We start from the raw sequence: 22,531 nt of genomic DNA on the forward strand, positions 1-22,531 counted from the left end.
GGGAGGAGGTGGAAATTTTTAATAAATAAATAAATTAATTAAAAAACCTCATTAGCACAAACTCAAGAAAAACTAATTTAAAATATATTTAACTCACATTATTTTCTTATAGTATCTGAAATAAAGGAAAATAACAAAATATTTCAATACTTATGAGTTACATTTTAATAAATGTAGCCTGCTCTTGCATGACTTGGTCTTACGAACTGCTCCTTGGTGAAAGAAGTTTACTATTAATGTACGTTAAAAGCCGGTAACCTAACCCTAGTGAGGCACTCATTGGAAATAACCTAAGTTGCCTGTGATATCAAGAGGTATAGTATACAATTGTGTGGATACAGTTGTTCAGATAGTCATGGGTGTGTTGTTACAACAGTCAGAGATGTAGTTCAAATTTATGAAGTCTTAGGTTTCCTTATTGAACTTGATGATTTTTTGTTTTATACTTAATCACATAATAAAACTCATAGGGCAAAGTCATACATACTGTGCAACCTCTTATTGCTTTACATTGCTTGTCTTTTATAAAACTACCAGGATGGACTGAGGATTGTAACAGCAGCCAATGAACAAACTTTCATTTTGAAGCAGGTTGTTCAGAAAAGAAAACACAACAGTTTCTTTTCAACGTTGGGTCAAAAAAAGGTCAATTTTGGGCAATTGTTGTTGATTATAGGTTAACATTCACAGGAAGCAGACAGTGGTTATTTTAGGATCAAGATGACAGCTTAAAGAAATGATAATTTCACTAAATTTAGAAGTGTAATTAAATGGTTTTTGTGCATGGAATGATAACTGTAGGGAGACTGCTCACTAAAGGTTTGATGAGACTAGAAGGGACTTGAAGGCTTCCTGACTCCAGTTTTATTTAGAAATACAAAATTCAACACACCCATCAGGAAAGCATTTGAATCTATATAAAAAATGAAGTTGGACAGGCATCATAAACTTGTTTTTAACTGTTGTGTTATCGAAATACCATTGCCTTTTCTATGACTTTAGAAAGAATTCTTTAGAATTCTGAGGAGAATATACTTTATGCTTCTATCCCACACACCTTGTACTGTAATGTCCATGACATCATTGGAACAGTTCCAAGAATATGACATATGCCTTAATAGCTCTTCTTTGATTACACTATCCACAAATTCAACAGTCAAACAAATGTGTAATTCTATGCTATTCATCATTACAAATTTAAGTATAATCTATCATTATTACTTGCATTTATCTCATTTGCTGCAGGATAATTATTTTCAAGCATGTGAGTTTGAGAATATTTTCTTTATTCTTATCAGAAATTTAGGAAAAGATATTCATATACATTATGAGATATATAAGCATATGTAATTGTATTACATCACTGTCATTGACTTAAATAAAATATCTAATTTTGCTCAAAACTTTAGATATTATTCATGTTTATTTATTTCTTTAAGACATGCTCTCTTTTTATCATCCTGATTCTGCCTATAAATTGAGTAATCTATGATCACTCCACAGTTATTATTTATATTGTAGCCAGTTTTTAAAATTTTTTTTGGTCTTTTTTTTTCTTTCTCTGTAACTTGGAATGATTTCCTATTCTTAAGCAATGATGTAAACTCATTTGCTACCTGTAAAACAGATTTTAATTCAGTACTGCATTTTATATGTAGCTTCATTTTTATTGATAGTCATTTTTCTTAGAATTGTCATATATTGAATGAATAATTCTTTGGAGTTCTTCTTAAACCTGACAGTTTTCACTTTTAACAACGTACTTTTTGAAAGGTCATATTTCAAGTATATGATGAGGTATGGAGTCATCAGATTAAACAGAAATACCAAAGCACTTCTGTTCTGTAAGTCTGTTACCCCTGTGTCTTTAATAACAATCAGTGTTACACAGCCTGTGATCACTTGCTAACTACTACTAATAGTTGTATTTCCCAGATCTTATTTACATTATACCACCCTTCATGATGTATCAAAATATAAACAACAAGATCACATTCTGGATTTGAAACTGCATACTGAGACCAACTAAAAAACAGCACTGTAGAAGTGAATCAATTTCAAAAGTGAAGAACCAATCCAATACAAATACTCATATGTCTCAATTTGGGCCAGTGCAATAATAAATTGTCTTCTTTATAATTCAATTCTGTGTTTTCAATTATGCTTACCACTACAATCTCTGTTCGCTTCTGTTGATTTTATCCTGTATTTCAATTTTTTATATGGCAACTTTTTTCCATTTTATTTTATTGAAGACACAAAAACACACAGTTAAAGTATCATTGTCTTTTAGTAGAAGGATTTTCTACATGTATAATTTCTTCAACATCCTAAAGTTAGTAATTGATTCTTTATTGTGTTTGTCACCTAAATTATTTTTCTCTACTTTCTTCATCCTTGAACATTACATGGGAAAAATATGACAGATGGATGATTTCTGAAAGCTTACATGGAAAGTTACTCATCCTCAAAGCTTCGTAAAGGTTGTGATTCGATGTTAAAGCATGAATGGTGCTTTCTTTATGAAAACATCTTATGAAATTATCTTAAATAATTAAAAAAAGAACAGCTGAGTTGCAGGCAGTCCAGAGTAAAATAAAGTCATATGAAATAAAATAAAGTTTTCTTATAAATACCATATGTGTGGACTGTTTTGACAGTAGATTGCTGTAGAGACAGTTTGAGAGTAATAAGAAAAACAGCCTGTCTTGTCTTGAGCAATCTGTAATGTCTATTTTCAGAATCAGACATTTCTTTTAAATATTTGTCCTTACTAATAAAGTATAGTTCATGTTACTCTTAGTTTGTTGGTTTTATGTGTATAAATGTTTGCCCTACATGTGCAATACATATGTATGTTGTCCAATGAGTTCAGAATAAAGTGTTGAAACTCTCTGAAAAGGAGTTACAGATAGTTGTGAGATATTGTGTGGGCACTGGGAATTGTATTCACATCCTCTGCAAGAGCAGTAAATACTTTTAACTGCGGAGCCATCTCTTTAGTACCTCAAGTCATATTTTAAAATGGTCACTTGACTTAAATAAAAAAGAGATGTGGTCAAGTTTTGTTGTTATTGTTGAATTTAAAACAAATGACTCTTCTTTTATTGATCTGCCAAGCTTAGCGTTTACGCTCTTGTTTATGCCTAATCCATTGACTAGTGGAATGTAAGACCTTAAAGTCTTTACTCTTTTATTGACACGTAAGTCACTGAAGCTCAGTATGTAGACTCTGAAGGTAAATTCTAATTCATGATCTGGTTTTTTAACAGCTTTAATATCTACACTGACCATGTTTAAACATGGTCTTTAGACATTTAGCAAAAAAAAAAAAAAATTGTCTCCGAAGTTCTTTGTTGACCTTTTTATTTTTTGAAGTTTTTGAGATTTCAAGATGCCCACTTATCAAACTTTCCTTTCAAAATAAATATATAACAATTAAGAAGATGTTTCCATCATATTGTAAATGCTTTATTGATCAGTTTCCACATTCACCCCAAAATTCTCCAGGGAAGCTGATGAGAGAGCTATGACTCTACTGGAGTATGCAGATGAGATCTGCAGTCTGAACGTCTTCAGTTTCTCAAACTAACAGTTCTCATATGCTTTGTAAATTAAATGATAAAGCCATGAAGGGGAACATACTGTTAGTAGATAGGGAGTTAAAATATTTAGTTTCAAATGCATATTCATTTTAGAGTTGAGTGTTGATAGAGTGACATTACAAGCAAATAGTCAATTATACAGTCTGCTTACTTCTTGGAGTAAATACAAGTTTTAAAAGTGACTGTTAACCACATTCAGAAGGACTAATGTGGACCTATGCTTGTTCCTTCCCTGTCCAGCTGGAGTTGATGAGCTTCCATTAGCTCTGGTAAACTGTTCCAATGGGTGTTCCCATCATGGACTTGACCTCTTTACTTATATTCTCACTGCTCCCACTCTTCACCTGGACTTTGGGAGCTCAGCCCAATGCTCTGATGCAGGTCTCTGCCTCTGTTTCCATCAGTTGCTGGGTGAAGGTTCTATGGTAATATTTAAGATATTCATCATTTTGATTACAGAACAAAGCCAGTTCAGGAACCTCTCCACTGTTGCTTAAGGTCTGATCTGGGGTCATCCTTGTGGATTCCTTGAAATTTCAGTCGCATGGCTGGGGCAGACTGAGAGGCCACTGGCAGTGGCACCAGGATTTATCCCTACTGCTTGTACTGGCTTTTTGGGATCCTAGTCTTCTTGGATAAATACCTTGCTCAGCCTAGATGTAATAGGGAGGACCTTGGACTTTCCCCAAAGCAATGTGCCTTACTCTCTGTGGAGTGAATGAGGAGTGGGATGGGGAGGGGAAAAGTGGAAGGGATGGGAGGAAGGGAAGAAGTGGGAACTTGGATTGATATGTATAATGAAAAAAAGAAAAAAAAGATAGTTTGTTTTCCTCAAAAAAAAAAAAAAGTGCAAAACTGACCTGCTAATGGTAGTGCATGCCTTCAATCCCAGCACTCGTGAGTCAGAGGCAGGTGGATTTCTGATGCTAGCCTGAACTGCAGAGCAAGTTCTTGGACACACTCCAAAGTTATATAGAGAAAAACTGTCTCAAAAAACAAAAACAAAAACAAAACAAAACAAAAAACCAAAAAAGTGAGAAACCAAAGAATTAATTTAGAATTTTCTTTAGAATTTATTTAGTATATTTGAGGGTAACTGTTATGAATTGCCTGCAGGTCCCGAGCAGCTTGCGACTGGGTCCGGTGCCTGGTCCCCCATCCCCGGGCAGGGTCCAGCCATGCTCCAGGGGGCTGGTCCCGGTGCACCCAGCAGTGTGAGCAGGTGGCGGGTAGGAGGCACAGACACATGGTACAGAATAGAATTGTATATTTATTAGTTGAATTACGGAATGGGAAGGAAAGAGGGGAGAAGGGGGGAAGACAGGAGAGAGAGAGAGAGGAGAATAAATAGAACAGAGAGAGAGAAGAGGGTGCGCAGAAAAGGGGCAGCAGGGAGTGGGCGTGGCTTGTCTCACAATCATAACAGTAACAATAGTTCTCCTCATAGGTTTTCATTTCAGGATCCCTTTGCAATCTTCAGAATTAAGGAAGATATCAAAAAGCTTTCCTTTATTGTATTATAAATATTTATTGCTGCTGAATTATAACTCAAAGAACATAATTTGAAAAATTATTGAATTTTAGTGCAATGGTGCTATAGTAAAAGTTATAAAAATAGCACTTTCCTATTAAAATTAGTAAAACAAAAAATTGGTAAGAAAAATATCAAATCTCTCTGATGTCTTTTGAAAGGACATAGATATCGATGGATGTTACAGTTTGCATGGGCCAATATAGGTTGTATTAAGCTAACCAAATTAAGCCGCATAGTGTGCTTCAGTTGAAGGCACATGGATGTTAAGATGATAACAAGGGTCTTGGGGGAGGGCTTCTGATAGGACGGAAGATTGAATATAGTGAGCAGTAGGGATTAAAATTTTAAATCTTCATAAAAGCAACAAATCCCATTGTTCTAATGGATAACAGGAGGATTATAACAGCAGTATATTTTACATTCAAAAGACCTGGAAAAAAATTTTGGTTTTGCAAGAAAAATGATAAATATTGGATGTGATCAGTATAGTAATTTCCCTAGTTTTACCTCTGTATAATGTTTACAAATTTTAAAATCTCATAATATACTCCACAAGCATGAAAACCAATTGTCAATTGCATATATAATAAAGTACATTATAAGAAAGTAGTTTAAGATTCTTGTCAAAGGGAACCACACTGATCACTACTTTTCCATTTGCTTATTTACCTGCCTGGATTTGATAATTGAGATGACCTTGAAATCGTGTGTGCTTGGCAAATGGATACCATTATCTTCCAATGCTGTTTATCTTTCATGAGAATGTTATTCCCTTGTCATTAAGTTGACATTCATCCATTTAGAACAGTGAGAATTTAGATTTCACTAAATGTAAATGCATGAAATCTTAAAACAAAGGGCATGATATGAGGGAAGAATGTGCTAATTTCAAGGATTTGCTTTCCAGGAGGAAAGTTCATCATGTTCTTTTAGAGTGGCTTGGACCTGCCATTCTGTGAAATTTGTTTTTCGTAAAATGAAAACAATGTCTATCAACTGATTTTAGGCAATAAAATAATGAAAACACTAAGTATTGTGGTAATGGTAGCTATTCTATTCACACATGATACTTTTCATTTCTCTCATTAAAGATGAATATTGAGATTGATGATTTTATCATGATGGTGATCAGGTTAGAGCTAGGTGAAAATACATTCTCTTGTCTACACCTCTAATTGTTTTACTACTCAAAGTAACTAATTTCATCACTTTTTAATTTTTGAAAATTTCTTACATGTATATGGTGAATTTTAGTCCCTCATACTTTCTTTTACCTAATTCCTAACGCTTCTACTGAAACCCTTTTCACAAAAGCTCCCTTCCTGTTTCATGTCTTTGTGTATATAACAAAATATGGTTATTGAGTTTGAATGGATCTGCTTGAATGATCATGAGTATGAGCTAATATTACCATGAGCCATATATCAGTGTTTACAACACTGTAGAGCAGTGACATCCCTTTATCCTTCTACCACTATTGACCAACGGTTGTTCAAGGAAGACTAAGGCTTCAAGAATCCTTCCCTCTTTCACGATGAACTAGGAAAGGAATCCACTCTTGGGTCCTGTACAGATAACCACAGCTGCAATGATTTTGAACGTGCATTGTTTATGTCAAATCCAAAAGAGTCCTCCACACCTCTGACTTTGAAAATCTTTTGGCCCCTTTTTAACAATATCCATTGAGCCTTGAGTGTGCATATTAACATAGATGTCTTATTTAAGGTCCAGTTGTTCACAGTCACATTTTCTCTCCACTTTAAACTATTATGAATCTCAACAGCTGTCCAGTGTAAAAATCTTATTTGATATGAGCTTAGAGCTACAGTAATGTATGTTTATAAAGATCAATATTTACAAAGCAGTTTTATATTACTTTCATATAGCAAAATAATTGCTAGATTCACCAGTAAGGATTATAAACCTCAATCACAAGTTCTTGGTCAGGTTTACAGTATTTGATATAAATTCCTTCTTGTGGAGTGGCCTTATGTTCAAACAGAAAGTGACTGGTTAACCTCATAACATTCACGTCACTATTGCACCAATGGGCCTCTCTTTCAAGTTTGTCATCACTGTAGTTCTTAGGGTTCATACATGGGTAGAACTATTAGAAACTCTCTCTTTGAGAGACTGGCCAGCATCTTCTAGCATTGTGAAAGCTAAATAGCAGGGAAGAACCATCCAAGTAAGAATGGGGCTGAACTTATCGTGTCTTTTGACCAAGTATGAGCTATTACATCGCATCATCAAGTTCTGGTGGGAAAACAAGAGAACTTTCCCTAAACCTGAATATTTGGGGAGTTTCTACATACCTTGTCATAGAATTATTGTTTGATAGCCTATGGAATTTTTTTCTGGGAGAAGCATTGTCACCCTGTGTACAATCTACATCCAAATTCTTTCTAAATTTTATTTTGAAGGCTTATAAAATAGTAAGTTTTTATTGGACTTAAACAACTTGAATCATTATCTTTTTCGCACCCCTCTTCTGACCTATTCTCCCATCACTCTTTCACTTACCCTTCATTCATTATTCCTAATTTCTCAAATCCTCCACTTAATATTTATACCCCTCATGACCTTCTTAAAATTAATCACTATTATAGAATATATTTTCTACTTAGATTTTCTTGGTGATTTTTCACTCCTGTTACTTTTCCCAAAGACATTTTTTGAGTTGTTCAATCACTACCATGTTATCAATTTTCTATCTAAAAAAGTAAGTAATCAATAGCAAGTAAAGTGAAGAAAACCTATAAAGGTCACTTAAACCAATACTGTAACTTGTTCTTGCTTATGGATGTTTGTAAAAGGAGACTGCTTTGTTTGCTGAAGCGCCATTTGATGTCAGCAGAAAGTGTGAACAAGGATTCTAATTTGCATTTTACTTAAAACATTTAAAGTGGAAACAGAAATCATTTTTGTATGTTCAATGAATAATTTATTCTATTTTCAGCTATAAATGCATAAAAATACATCTTGGAACATTATGGCAAAAATATTTATATACTAATGAATTCTGAGTTTGGAATCATTAAGATAAATTACAGTCTCCTTGATGGTAATATAAAAATTTCAAATCTTTATTTTTATTTTCTAATTTGGAAATGGCTAAATATTATCACTCATATAAACTGTAGGTGATTTTTTTCCCAAAATTTGAAAAAAAAATAACATGAAAGAGAATTGGTTACACTGTCAAAAATATAATGTGAATGTCATCTTTACAAAATAAATCTTAAATCAGGGCAAAACATAAGAAGAACTTTTGACAACTTTCATGTTGCTTCTGAAGCCAGCGCCAGATGAGGTCCTCTCTTTCCTGTCACGCTGTGATACATTTGCACAGCATTTGAGATATGGAATGTGTTTGTAGGATTTTCCATGAAACAAGTATAAGAATCTGAATCACTTTAGAGAAGTTTAGTAAGATTCTGAAACTGCACAAAGTTTAAGTTCAGTTTGCCACTTACAGTTCTTGCCTGGCTACAACAGATTTTTCTATTCACCCATCCAGCCAATAAATTTAGGAAAATAACATGAATTTACTCTGAGTAAAGACTGTGATAAATTTTATTTTAAATCTGTCATTGAGCAAATGTAATCATAACTACTAAAATATAAATGAAAATTTATTTTAAGTGTCTGTCTTGAAAAAAAATCGAATGCTACAATTTAGTATATGTGGGCTGATACATTAGCAAGATCTTACAAAATCCATTGCCCTAGGAAAACGCTAGACCAATCATGAAATGATAATTAATCCCAGATCAATTTAGATGCCAAAGCTTTCTGCTATCACTACTAAGTTAAAAATGTGCAGGAAGTAGAGAGCTAGTCTATAGGCAAATTTAGGCAGTTTACCACCACTGATAATACGCTTCTCTGCACAGACACTTCAGAGATCAGCCAGATGTCCCTCCTGCAGAGTCATTTCCTGACAACAATGACCTCCCTGGAGTGGACTTGGTGATACTGGCACTTTAATAGAATTCTTCCCATTATGAATAAATTGTTATTAAATGATTATTTAAATTAATCACTAAGGCATCAGTGATTTGATACAAGGAAATATTTCTTTATCTACTTTATTATTTTTGTCCTGAGATTCATTCATATATATTTGCTGAAGAGACCATAATTTTCATTTTCATGATGATAACAGAGCAATCTACTAAACATAATGAGTGAATGAATTTTATGGTACATTAAGCAAAACATTATACAATCTCCTATATATTCAAAAGTTCTGATTTCTGGTGCATTGTTCTTCAGTATATCCATGAAAAAGAATTACTGATTGAATTAATATTGTTGAAATGTGAGTTTGCACTCCTCTTTTTTCAGATTGTTGTATACCGTCTCTCCACTCTCTTCACCGTGTTCCATAAACCTCTTGTGAAATAAAACTTAGCAATAGATATTGTTTTTCTGCTTAGCTTTGGTATACTTGCTACATGTTTAAATTTTAAATGTACGTAGCAAATCTGAGGCGTACTATGCCATGACTTGCTGCACATATCCTTGTACAATGATCAAATCCAGTGGTTATTACCAGCAGATAATAAACTGCAACTACTAAGAATGTTTCCAAAACAACTGTTTTAAAAGTTTATCTTCCTCAAATTCACTTATCATAATGCTAACTATATTTTGCCTGTTTCATTTTTATGAATATTTTCATTTGCTTGTCATACACATTAATTTTTTCCCTTTCTTTGCACTTGCCTTGGTTATGCTGTACTGATTAACTGTATCTTTTCTTTAGTAACCACAAAAGTAGCTAATAGACTATCTCTCCATTGTAAAAACAAACAAAAAATAACTTTTACTAGTTGGAGTTTAAATTAAAAATGGTGTGCAATTTTATATGAAAAGAATGACTATATACTAAGGAATACACATTTCCCATGGCCTTAAAATGGTAAACCTTTTGCTGTTACTTGTACAGCGTTTACAATAGTAGCATACATAGAACTGTAAAGTGTTTTTAATTTTCCTTTATATGAGAGCTAACTAGTAGGTGATTACTAAAAACATTTATTCAAGAGAAAAATACTTATTTCATATACTAATAGAGTGGGGCGTGGGTCAGCATCTTCTTACACTCCTTACAGAATAGCAGAAGTAAAGCAATACCACTCTGTCACAGAAGAGATATGGTAAGTTTAGGGGGCATTTTACAACAGGCAGTGAACAAGTCATGCTTTTGTCCAGAAGAGACTAATAGTATCTTTCAGGGGTGTGCGCACACCAGCTCTTTACTCTAGATAACACTTTACCAACACTCCTGAAAAAAGCAAGGCTCATCAAGAACCCTGCTCATGATGTGAGAAGAATTAGCTTGGTGTGGAATCCCATGTCGGTCAGCCATGTTCACTTCTCACTTTATACCATGCCTTTCCTAGCTCTTTTCCTTCTCAGATTTTGTGATGCCTTGGTGTTCATATTTCTTTTTTGAGAGCATGCAAGTTACTAGAATATAGGACTCTATGTAGGCTCTACCTTGACATCTCCATTTTTAATGATTTGTGTAGGTTTTGCCTTCAACAATGAGGTCTTTATGTCAGTTTGCAGGGTACAACTATAGTCTGGACAATGCCTGGGATTAAGGGGGACTCCCATAGAGCCCCTTTAGTCAGTCAGCATTATTTGGTTTTACCCTTGGTCGGTGAGTGTCGAATATGAATTTCATCTCATGGAGTGAGTGCCACCTTCATGAACAGATTTTCCATGTTAAAATTTCCTTCACCATGAACTTCAGATCAGCTAACAGACATTAGAATTTTACTTTATATAATTATAACTATATATTATTAGAGATAGAACTTCTTGATGTTAACCACTCTGCTTTTTATGCTTATTAATGTTTTTATGTTACAGAAAGAGACTCCAGGAAGCTATCTGATAGTAATAAGAACTCTTTTATTTTTCATGAAAAATGCAAGAAATAAAGCAATATTCTACAATTTTAATAGTTTTTCAAGAAAGATAAATCCTGTTTAAATCATAATCATGGTGACCAGATGGGATTACAGTCATCAGCTGTAATGCATTATACAATATTTTGTTCAAGCTGCATTAATGATTTTCTTAATAAGAGAGCATTCAAGTGCTACTGGAAGTGAGAACTCATTGGTATCTTTCCCATAGTAATACTGTCTCGGTCATAAGTTTCTTTCTCCAGGTAATACTATGATTGTTTTATCTATCCATCTCTGAAACTGTTCTAAAAACCAGATTCTAAAAATTGTAACTTATCTTTTCCTTCAGTCCTCTCTTATTAAACCCATCAATTTTTTTCAGAAGGGTCGGGTAAAAGGGGACAATTTTGTGTAAAATGTACAAAGAAATACTTCTATCTCTTTAGCTCATGTATATTACTGCGAGACTTGACATACAGCCCATCTAACCAAAGAGTCATTATCACTTTCTGGGACCATGTCCCTTCAAAAAGACAATTCAGGATGTTGAAGCAGAATTAATTGGAGTTCCTTAGACCCTACTTCCTCTACCTCCACTGTACTAACTAGGCTGACCTTCAGCTGCTGCCAGGAGACTAAAAGAAATATTATGCACAGGAATGCTCAGGAAAGAATCTCAATAAAATGTTTGACAGTGTAAAGATTTAAACCCAGGACATTAAACTGCTAAGCACATGCTTTACTACTGGAATCTTCCCACTGGGGCTCAAATATCTAATTTTAAAACATATCTATGTCATTTTTATCGTTAGTGACACATGCTAATTGTGGACTAGTGGAGAAGATTCATTTCTGAGCAAAATCTGATTCATTTAAAAAATCATAGTAAAGTTTGTGAACAAGGAAATACAAAGAAAAAACAAAGGAAATTAGAGTTTAAAATACCTTAAAAGTAAACATTATAGAGCTACAGAGAGTGGACAAAACCATATGCTCTTTCATGAGAAAAGAGGTTTTAATACTATCTGATCGTACTGTCAGATGTTAGAAATACTAAAACATTACTTCAGTGGTGATTTACTCTCAACAACATTGAGACTTTGCCAAATATCTGATATGTTAGTTTGGAAGAAAAGGCAAAGATCATTACCTAGGAAGTATGTGTTATTTTGTTTCATGGTGAGACAAAGTAGTTGACATTTGTCAGGAGATATAAGAATGAGCTATTATCGTATCTTTGGCAACAAAACCAAGTCCCGCACTGTTTTCAGGATAGATACAAATTGTGTTTTCAAGTCTGTGATGATGATAAAATAGAGAAACATGGGGACACACTTAAGGGTAAAGGGTCATTCTTCAATTTTGTATTATTAGAGCTCATAGAATAAACCATTCTTGTTGGATTAAAATAAATATCACAAATATTCTGATTAGTACATATTGTTTGTGTTCATTCTGCACACACCATAAAAAATGTCTGTAATTTGCTAGTGTTCAATTTCTAGATGGCATACCAAAAAAAGTGGAAACAGTTCGAAGGTCATTAAAATGTAATCGATTTAATCAAGAACAACTGTTAGAACAGTTGAGTTCTATCCATGGAGTGGAACCACCATGCTCAATTTTGTTTCTTCATGGTTCACTTTGCTAATAGAGGGAGTTTAATGAAGTAAAAAGAACACACACTTCAGAGCTTAAAGTTCAAGTCAAATAGGCACAAATTAGAAGCTCTGCATTCTCAAGAATTTTATGCAACTTGTTAATTATCTTAGTTAAGGAATTGCATCAGTACCTATTTAACTGAAGTAGTTATGTGCACTGCAGTGATATAGATAGCATATTAGCACAAAGACTTTAGAAAGATATTAATATCTACTCAATCATGTTGAAGACACTCTAAAAATATCCGTCATCTGTTTCATACCTCTTCAGTGATTGTAGGAGCCTTTGTACTTTCATAATACTTTAACATATATGAAGAAGTTATAGACTGAGGTATAGCTCTAAGAACAGTAACCAAAGCAATAAAGCAATCAAAATAGAAAGTTCTATAGAGGAAATAATTCCACTTTCCTTGAGTTATACTTGGGTTTGTGTTTTATTCTCCTAAACAATGATAATGCTTTAAATACACTACACTTTTGCATATCTTATTAATTAACATTTCATGGTTTGATACCAACATAAATCTGAGCATAATGTTGAGACAAGATTTTTCCTGAAAATAGTCTCAACTTTCAAATTAGTGAGTAAAGAAAAAAGTAAACTATATGTTTATTATAGTTCTATCCTGATTTAATGTCTTTTAGCTTTACAAGAATGAATTTAACTATTATGAGTTAACTAAATAACTCTTCATGACTAATACAAAATTTTATAATATTTTTGGGAAAAGTCTGTTTGTTTTCTGCTTCTATAATACACAGTAATTCTTGGTATGAGCACCAAAGAAGAAATAAAATGACCTCTCCTGTCTAGATCTTGATTAAAATATCTATTTGCATATATATGCATTTATATACAAATAGATGTATGGAAATATTTGTATATTATATATAATTAATGTATATGAAAATATTTCAGAATTATATGTACTTCTTTGAAATGGACTGTCATGAAAGATTAAAAATTAATTAATGGGTATACAGAAACATAATGAAATTGAGAATTGATTGACTAAACATGTAGAAAGCAAAGTTACATTTCATATTTGACTTAGATACAATTTAAGCATGTTTATTTTGATAGTATTTTCATACAATGCTTGGTTAGATTTTTGAATAATGTTCTTGCCTACATGGCCCAACAGGATGATTCAGTTTAACTCGAGGGATACAAGACACTTTTATTTTCCCTTAAATTGACTTGCCTTTCTTTATGTAAATCTGAGTACCAGAATATTGCTCCTGAATTATCTTTACCACTAACTCTTGGCTAGCCATGAGGATAATTTTAGCAGAGGTTTGAAATTAGGCAATAGAATAAAATGGAATGATAATCTTGTCTAGACCCTAATTTATACTCTTCTTCAAAGTTAAGGTTAGCCTTTTCCTTGGCTCTAAGACCAAAGAGGCACTGAAGTTTGAGACCTATGATTAAGTCAGCCAAAACATGTAGCTAAATCAAGCATTATCTGTCCTTGCATATTTGTTTTCTCTCCATCTTTTAACCAGTTCTGCCTTTGTGTTTCCATGGCTTATGCGTCTTGACTACTGCAGAAACATAAAAACACATGAGAGAGAGAGAGAGAGAAGAGAGAGAGAGAGAGATTGATATAGATATAGGTAGATATAGATATTATACTAACTCTGCCTAATCTTGATCTGCCCTGTTTATCTGTTCCACCTAATACTCACTAAAAGAATTCATTCAATGAAATATTGTATTGGAACTTTTTCTAAAAGAAATTTTTCCATGCAACTATTAAGTTCTCAAAGAAAAGATAGTCAGAAGGCATTTTGGGTATAATGTGTGGCTATCAGTTGAAGGAAGGAGAAGGAAATAGGCCAGAGCAGAAAATGGGGTTGAGTTGTAATGAAAGCCTGAAAGGGCTCTGGCCAATACACCAAGAAACTGTGGCACAAACGCTGTTATAGCCCTAAATGATCAGATCCATGTGTCCATGACTTGCTCTGTCAGCTCATGGGTCTCCCAGGGGAGCTGTGAACTTAGGGACAGCTGCTCCCAAACAGACAGTCGGAGACAGTGTCGACAGGACTCCCCACAGCTGAGCAGAAAGTTGTCTTTGAAGAGCAGTCTAGATGAAATCTTTCTGCGTCATCTGACTCATATGGTCAAGTAATTTATACCAAAGTCTTGTGTGCTAATGATGTAATTCAGTGATTACTTAAATATAGTCCTTCAAATAAGTGAACTATCCTCAGGAAAACTTTTGTATTCAAATTCTTTCTTTCTTTCTTTCTTTCTTTCTTTCTTTCTTTCTTTCTTTCTTTCTTTCTTTCTTTCTCTCTCTCTCTCTCTCGCTCGCTCTTTCTTCCTTTCTTTCTCTCTCACTCTTTCTTTCTTTTTTCTTCTTTTCTCTTTCTTTCCTTCATTTCTTTCATACTTACTTCCTTCTTTTCTTTTTTTTTCCTTTTGTGAGAGTTTTTAGACATGGTTTCTATATAGCCGCGATTGTCCCAGAACTCACTTTGTAGTTCCAGGTTATTCTGGAACTTCCAGAGATTCACCTGCCTCTGCCTCGCCAGTGCTGATATTAAAGACATGAGTTGCCACCACTTAGCCTCTCCTCAAGTTCTGCAATTGTATGAAACATAGTGTGTTGCACAATGAAAGAATTTCCTTTGTTGTAGGATTTATACTTATTCACATTAACACTACTATATAATGACATATCAAGAATAAGCACATAAGGTATTTTCCAAATTCATACAGTCATCTTAAATAAAAATATATTCAATATATTTTATAGCATGAGTTTTTTTCAGAACACTAATTACTCATAAGACACAATTTAGGAAATCTACTTGCACAGTTCAGTTAATAAAATGTGCATGTTTAGAAGTCTTCTAAAGACAGAAATCATAATGCAAAAATTTGATGCCGATTCCATTAAAGTACATGTCACAAAGAAAAGTGATTCTATGATTATTGTAGACAAGGTCTCCTTGGAGCCATTGAAAGAACATTGCCTGCTGTGTGAAGAGAAATGAACGAGGGTGAACTAGGATTCTTGTTCATAGAAAGCAAAGGACCAGTAAGTAGTACATCAGATAAACCTGGGCAGCATCTACTGTGCATTAGTCTTTTCCTTCAAGGAGTCAGTTCTCAGACTCAAAAGCCCAAAGTCATCACCATTAACATGGGCAAGGAGGTACTGAAATTACCAATCACATTCATCATATTTGAAAGGACTGATAAACTAATACTTCTAAGGCTAGATGATCTTTAAGATGGTGATAAAAACTACTCACTTTCGTCAATAGATTTATTAAAAAATAAGAATTCTAAATGAAAATTATCATATTTTTGTTTTATAAACACTTGGTGAACATTTAAACACTTTTTTTTCTACCAAATAATTCTGCTAAAACAACTTGATTCTATTTTTAATTGCAAATTTTGGGGACTAATTAATGTAATAATAAAAATATTCTTAAAATTTAAAGTAACACAAGATATGCTAGACAATTTATGAGCATCTGATGGGTTATGTAACAAAATGTTAGCTGACATTGATGTTGTTTTGTTTAGTCTTCCTTGAGTAGATAGCTTCCTAGGAACCTTGGTGAAGTTCTCTTAGAGGAAACACTGTTTGCAGGCCACCAAAGGGTATTTTGATCACATTTTAAAGAATTTTATCCTAGCTTGCTTGGTATTTCTATCAGAGCCTTAAATGAAACCACAGAAAGCAAGATTTTGAATCCTCAAGTAACTCAAAATTGAAGGATCGATGTGTTCACTGACATTCAAACTCCACATTTAAAAATATTAAGGGACTTAGAGCAAAACTTCAGGTTGAGATCAATATAACATCACATGGTATAACATATATTGTTGTGAAAATCTGTGACACAGCATTGTTGTGCAGGGCCTAAAATTCATGAAGCTCATAAGATAAATTTTTAAAATGTTAGGAAATTTCCAACAATATTTTCCAATACTTTCCAACAATATTTTCCAATACTGTGTGGGAGACACTATTTAAAAATTTAATTTCAGTTTACTCTGAAATTTTTCTATTCGAAGATTAAATGCAGTCATTTTTTACATTACCCTGAAAAGCACATGAATGTGGTACATTCTGTCTCGACCATGATGTTTGAATAATGGGTTGACATAATACACAGCTTTGAAACTCAGGAACCAGAATATAATTGTGCTGCATGAAAAAAAAAAACAAGTTTTAAGGAACTATTGACTTTAGCTTGATGAAAGCGAGACTCAAAGGTTAATGTTGGTATTTCATATAGTCTTATAAGTAGAATAGAATAATCTTGTAAGATGATGTTTCAGAGTAAAAGATGACAGTTGTTTGTTTATTTGTTTGTGTATCAGTCTCCATGGGCTACCAGAGCAAATTACACAAATTGGATAACATAAAAAAGCAGAAATATTTTCTTTTTCAGTTTTGGAAGTTGAAATTCCAAAAGCAAAACATCAAGAAAGCTTTTTTTTTTCTGATGTCTTAAGTGAATGATGATCCCTGGCTTGTCCAAGACTTTTCTAACTACTGCACTTCTTGACATTTCATAGACTTCCACAATGTCTCTCAAATATCTACTTCTACAAGCATAAACTTTCTTTCTGCATTTTCATAGGACACTCTTAGGAGGAGAGAGATTATTTAAGGCCAATTATTATCCCTTGACTTCATTTAAATGCTCATACCTGGCAAAATTATATTCCCAAATAAAATACCTTCTGGGATTTCAGGTAGATATGAGTGTGAGAGGTATACTGTTCAATTCAGGACACTTAGATTTGTTTATATGTTTTTCAGTAATGAAAACTATTCAGTTCACTTATTAATACCTTTAAAATAAACTCTTACCATCTACAGTGAAAAGATTTCTTTATGAGATGGTGAGCTCAGGTACTGGGCTTTTTAAACAGAATCTGTAACACCAAGTCACCAAATTTGAGACATGAAGTCCTTTCTGATTTTGGAATTAGGTAAGATGTAGAACTAAACTACACACTCTCAAGTCCTTCTAACTCTCTGTGAATTTGATGAAAGAAAATACACTTTCCAAATGTTCACCTGCCATCCTACAAAACATAAAGAGAAAGAATTTAGATATACGTATAAACTAAAGTAAGAAGTAAAACTTGGTTCTTTGCATTTTGACAGGAAAATTGACAAGACACAATGAGCAATTATTGGTGATACTGTGACAGACAGACCCTAGCCTAAACCCCTATAATCTTATTTTCATGGTATTCATGTTTAAAAAATCTACACCCCTTGAATGTGAATGTGGTGGTTTGAATAAGAATGATGATAGGATGACAGATTTGAATGCTTGGTCAAAAGAATGGCACTATTTGAAAGGATTGGGAAGTCTGGCCTTTTGGGGAAAGTGTATCCATGGGCTTTGATGTTTCACCCAATCTGTCAGGGTGATCAGTATGTAGCTGTCAGCTACTCCTCCCGCAACATCTCTGCCACTATGTTTCCTGCCACAAAATAATGAACTAAACTTTTGAAACTGTAAGCAAACCATAAATTAAATGCTTTCTTTTTTAAAGAGTGCCTTGGTTATGATGTCTCTTTAGAGCAATACAACACAAATAAGTACAGTAGATGAAACACAACTTGCCTCTAGTAAGTAGAATACACCAAAGATAAAGGAATTTTACAGGTGTAATTAATGTCCCATTTTAGTTGATTCTGAATTAGAACGGGGTTAGTTTCACTTTGTTGGATAAATGTCAAAACAGAAATTAACCCTTCAGTGGTGTGAGAGATGGAGTTTCCCTCAAGACTGATGAAATAAGTATTTTTTTTTTAGAAACCCATGTGGGAGAGAACACCTAGACCCTAGACTTCACTACCTGAGGGCAACCTCCAGAAGAAACTCAAAATCATTTTCCTGCCTATAGAAGAGGAAGTTGAGATGAATGTGAAGATGGTGCCAGGAAATTAGTTTTATGTCCATGAGTCAAGACATATCGTTTGTGGTAACTTGCTATAGAACCCGCATGATGCCACTACAGAAATACACCTGCTAACCACACAGTCTTGGAGAGGACTCTTTCTGGTTAAGTCAGTCTCCAGGAGAACATATCATTTAGTTGGCACCTTGGTCAGCACCTCTGAGACACTGAGCAAAGGACGAAACTTTTACATTTGAACCTGACTTCTGCCTGGTAGAACTGTGAGAAAAATCATTGTTTGATGTCTGGAGTTTCACGGTAATTTCCTATGTAACAAGTAGAAATTAATATTCATGTGAGCTGTAATATTTCTCATAAGTCTGTGACAATTTTTCTTTGACTCTGGAAGAAGTGAAAAACTAACCTTCCTAATTACTTTTCTATATGAAAAAACATATCTAAGCAACTAATTCAAGATCTGTTATACAAATAATAAATACAGAAAAGGAATGTTTGTGGCTTTTGGTCAGATGCATGAATATTTCTATTAAGATTAGAAAACTAAAGTGATGATTGCTCATGAGTTATCTTGGAAGGCCTAGCCACAGAGTCTTCATGAAGAACTATTTTTTTAATTAACTCTTTTAAAATTCATTTTATATTCCAACTACAGTTCTCCCTCCTACCCTTCCTAGCTCCTTCCCTCATCCACTCCTCAGAAAGGGTCCCATGGGGAGTCAACAAATCCGAGTACATTAAGTTGAGACAGGATCAAGCTTCTCCTCCCTGCATCAAGGTTGAGCAAGGTATCCACCATAGGGAATGGACTCCAAAAAGCCAGTTCATGCACCAGTGATAGATCCTGGCCCACTGCCAGGGTCCCCTAAATAGAGTAAGCTATAAAATTGTCTCCCACACGCAGAGGACCTAGTTCAGTTCCAAGCAGTCTCCACAGCTGTCGGTCACATGAGTTTTGTTCAGTTGTCTCTGTAGATTTCCCTGTCATGATCTTGACCTCCCTTGCTCATATACCCCCTCCTCCCCCTCTTCGACTGGTTTATTGGAGCTAGGCCTGGTGCTTGGTTATGGGTCTCTGCATCTGGTTTTCTGCATATGCGTGACAGTGGTGGAGCTTGGTCTTCTTGTTGTAGTTAGTCCTAACGGTGGGAACAGGGGTTGACAGTTTTGCTGGCTTTTGGAATGCTATTCCTCACACTGCGTTTCCCTGCCCAGCCTTAATATTCGCCTAGATTTAGTCTTACTGAAACTTGATATGCCTTGTTTTGTAGATATCCATGGAAGGTCAGACTTTTCTAATTAGAAACATAGCAGGAGTGGATTTGGCGAGGGCAGAGGTGAGGTGGGGGCTGAGGGACTGGAAGGAGAGAAGGGAGAGGGAAACTGTGGTCAGGATGTAAAACAAATATTTTAAAAATGTAAAAAGGAAATACAAAATATGAAGTTTAAATACACCCATTTGAAACTCATTGATTGGGAAGAGGATGATCCCACATATTGTAAGAAACTTCTTTTGCTCACAGGTACATCCCTAGCATCTATGAAAGCCACTAAGTAATAGATACTTTTTCAAAAAGTAAATAAAGGTTTAAGGCTTTATTTTCACAGTAACCTGACAGTTCTTTAATAAGTATGTTAAAAGCAAGAAGTGTGGTTTTTGGTGCTAGAAAAGTTAAATATCAGAATATCTGAACATTCACTAACAGACATTTAAGCAATTAACAGATAGTCATCACTATTAAGGTAATTTCAAGCAATTGTTGTGGTCTGTTATTTAAAAATGCTCGTTCTGTCATTGACTATGGCAATATAACAGGCATTTATGACATTGAAACAAGAAGCACTAGGAAGTAATTAACCTTTGTAGAGAACCTTTGAGAGGAAAGAAACAGCCATCTTTACTTGTAAGACTTAAAAAGTTTGGGAGGGAGGTACTGAATACACCCAAAGGGGTATACAGAGAACGGAGTACAGATTTTGACTTCTACTTTTCTGAGTTGTTATGACATTTTCAGTTTTTGGGGGAGCCTCATTTCTGCCAGCTTTGGCATATGATGGGAGGAATAAAAGTGCCTGCATCGAAAGGGAATGGTCTTCTTAAAATTAGATGACTTACGATAAGCCACCTTATCATAAGAAACAAGGTCCTAATCGTAGAGTGTTCTGGAAATTATGATATACTACATCAATGCTATATTAAGCTGCATTTTCTTGATAAAACTATATACACTTATTTTCAATTTTTTTCATTTTAGGATTGTAATATATCCTAAATCATTTCCCCTTTTGTTTCCTTTCCCAAAACACTTTCATATACTCATCTTTGCTCTTTATCAAATTCATAGCATCCTTTAAATTAATTTTTTACACATGAACACATATACAGACATATATGCATATACATATATTCCTAAGTACACATATTCAATCTGTACAGTTTGTATACTGTTAATCAATTGCATGCTTTCATGATTTTTAGGCAGAATAACAAATTATGGAAAACTGAATAATCCCTATAATCATCTCTGAATACTTGGCTCTCTTGGTCTGGGAAAAGTCTAGACTTCATGAATGTATGGAAAAAATAAATATCTTCTAAATTCAATGTGCTATTAATTTTAATATGTTAGCCACAATTGCTGTCTAAATTTGTCTAAATAACTTGTTTGGTTAGGGCAATAATGATGACATCATGAAATATCTTAAGGCAAACAGTATGATGTTTTCAGTCAGAGGTAAAATCTTAGCAACTCTACTGACCTATATGCTCTTTTGAGTTTTTTTCTTTTCTGTGCCACTGTGAACATTAAGAGATAAGCAAGCCTTTGTATGAGTCACATAATGTGATCATCTGAAACCGTTTTTTATTCCAAATGCTTGACATTCTATAAAACTCACACTGGTAATTTATAAAGTGTCTTTTTATTTATTCAAAAGCCCGAGCATCTTAGACTTCCTATTACAATGAAGAGACACAACGACCATGACAACTCTTATAAAGGAAAACATTTAGTTAGGGCTGGCTTAAAGTTCAGAGGTTTAGTTCATTTCTGTCATGGTAGGAAGCATAGAGGCATGCAGGCAGATACAGTGCTGGAATAGGAGCTGATCATTGCACTTTCATATTGGCAGGCAGCAGGAAGTGACTATCACACTAGACTTGGCTTGAGCATCTGAGACCTCAAGGCCCACCCACTTGTGAAACCCTTCCTTCAAAAAAGCCACTACCACACCAAGTATATTTCATTTATGAATAACTCATTCAACATTCTTGTCATTTGGAGACAGTTCTACACAGATAAATATGTCATGTTCCAGTAAAATGTGAGCCTCATTTGTAACAGTACAAGAGGTGTCACAGTGTTTGCAGGGCAACTAAGAGGGGGATTCTGTCCCAGACACTAAATCTCATTAGGGATGTGTTCTAGTACCCTAGATGTAAGTTGAGAACTACCCCAGGCTCCTTCCACGGTCTTTATTCAAGTGCTTGAAATCAACAGATATTTATGTGGTTTTTGATAATAGTTCAGATGATTGTATTTCCCAGAAGGGCTTATAAATCTAAGGCTTTACTCCTATAAAAATTTACAAGTAATTTTGAAAATTTGACAAGCCATTGTACATCACAGGGTTCCAGAGGTTCTAGTCTGCTGTTCCCAGATCCCTTACTCTTGTACCAGAATGCACCCCCATGTCAGATTCTTAGTCTCCACATGATATATGAAGAAATATATCTTACTGGAAAGGTGCTATTTTGACAGGAAACATCTTCATTTACCCTTACATAATTACATGTCTTTTTGACATTTCTTAGGGATCCGTGCCTTATAGATTCAGTTTCCAGGTTTCTTTACCACAAAGACTCAGAGAGATGGGACACATCCTGC

The sequence above is a fragment of the Myodes glareolus genome, chromosome 16 (assembly GCF_982192425.1).
Source record: "Myodes glareolus chromosome 16, mMyoGla1.1, whole genome shotgun sequence".
In the NCBI taxonomy this organism is placed as follows: Eukaryota; Metazoa; Chordata; class Mammalia; order Rodentia; family Cricetidae; genus Myodes; species Myodes glareolus.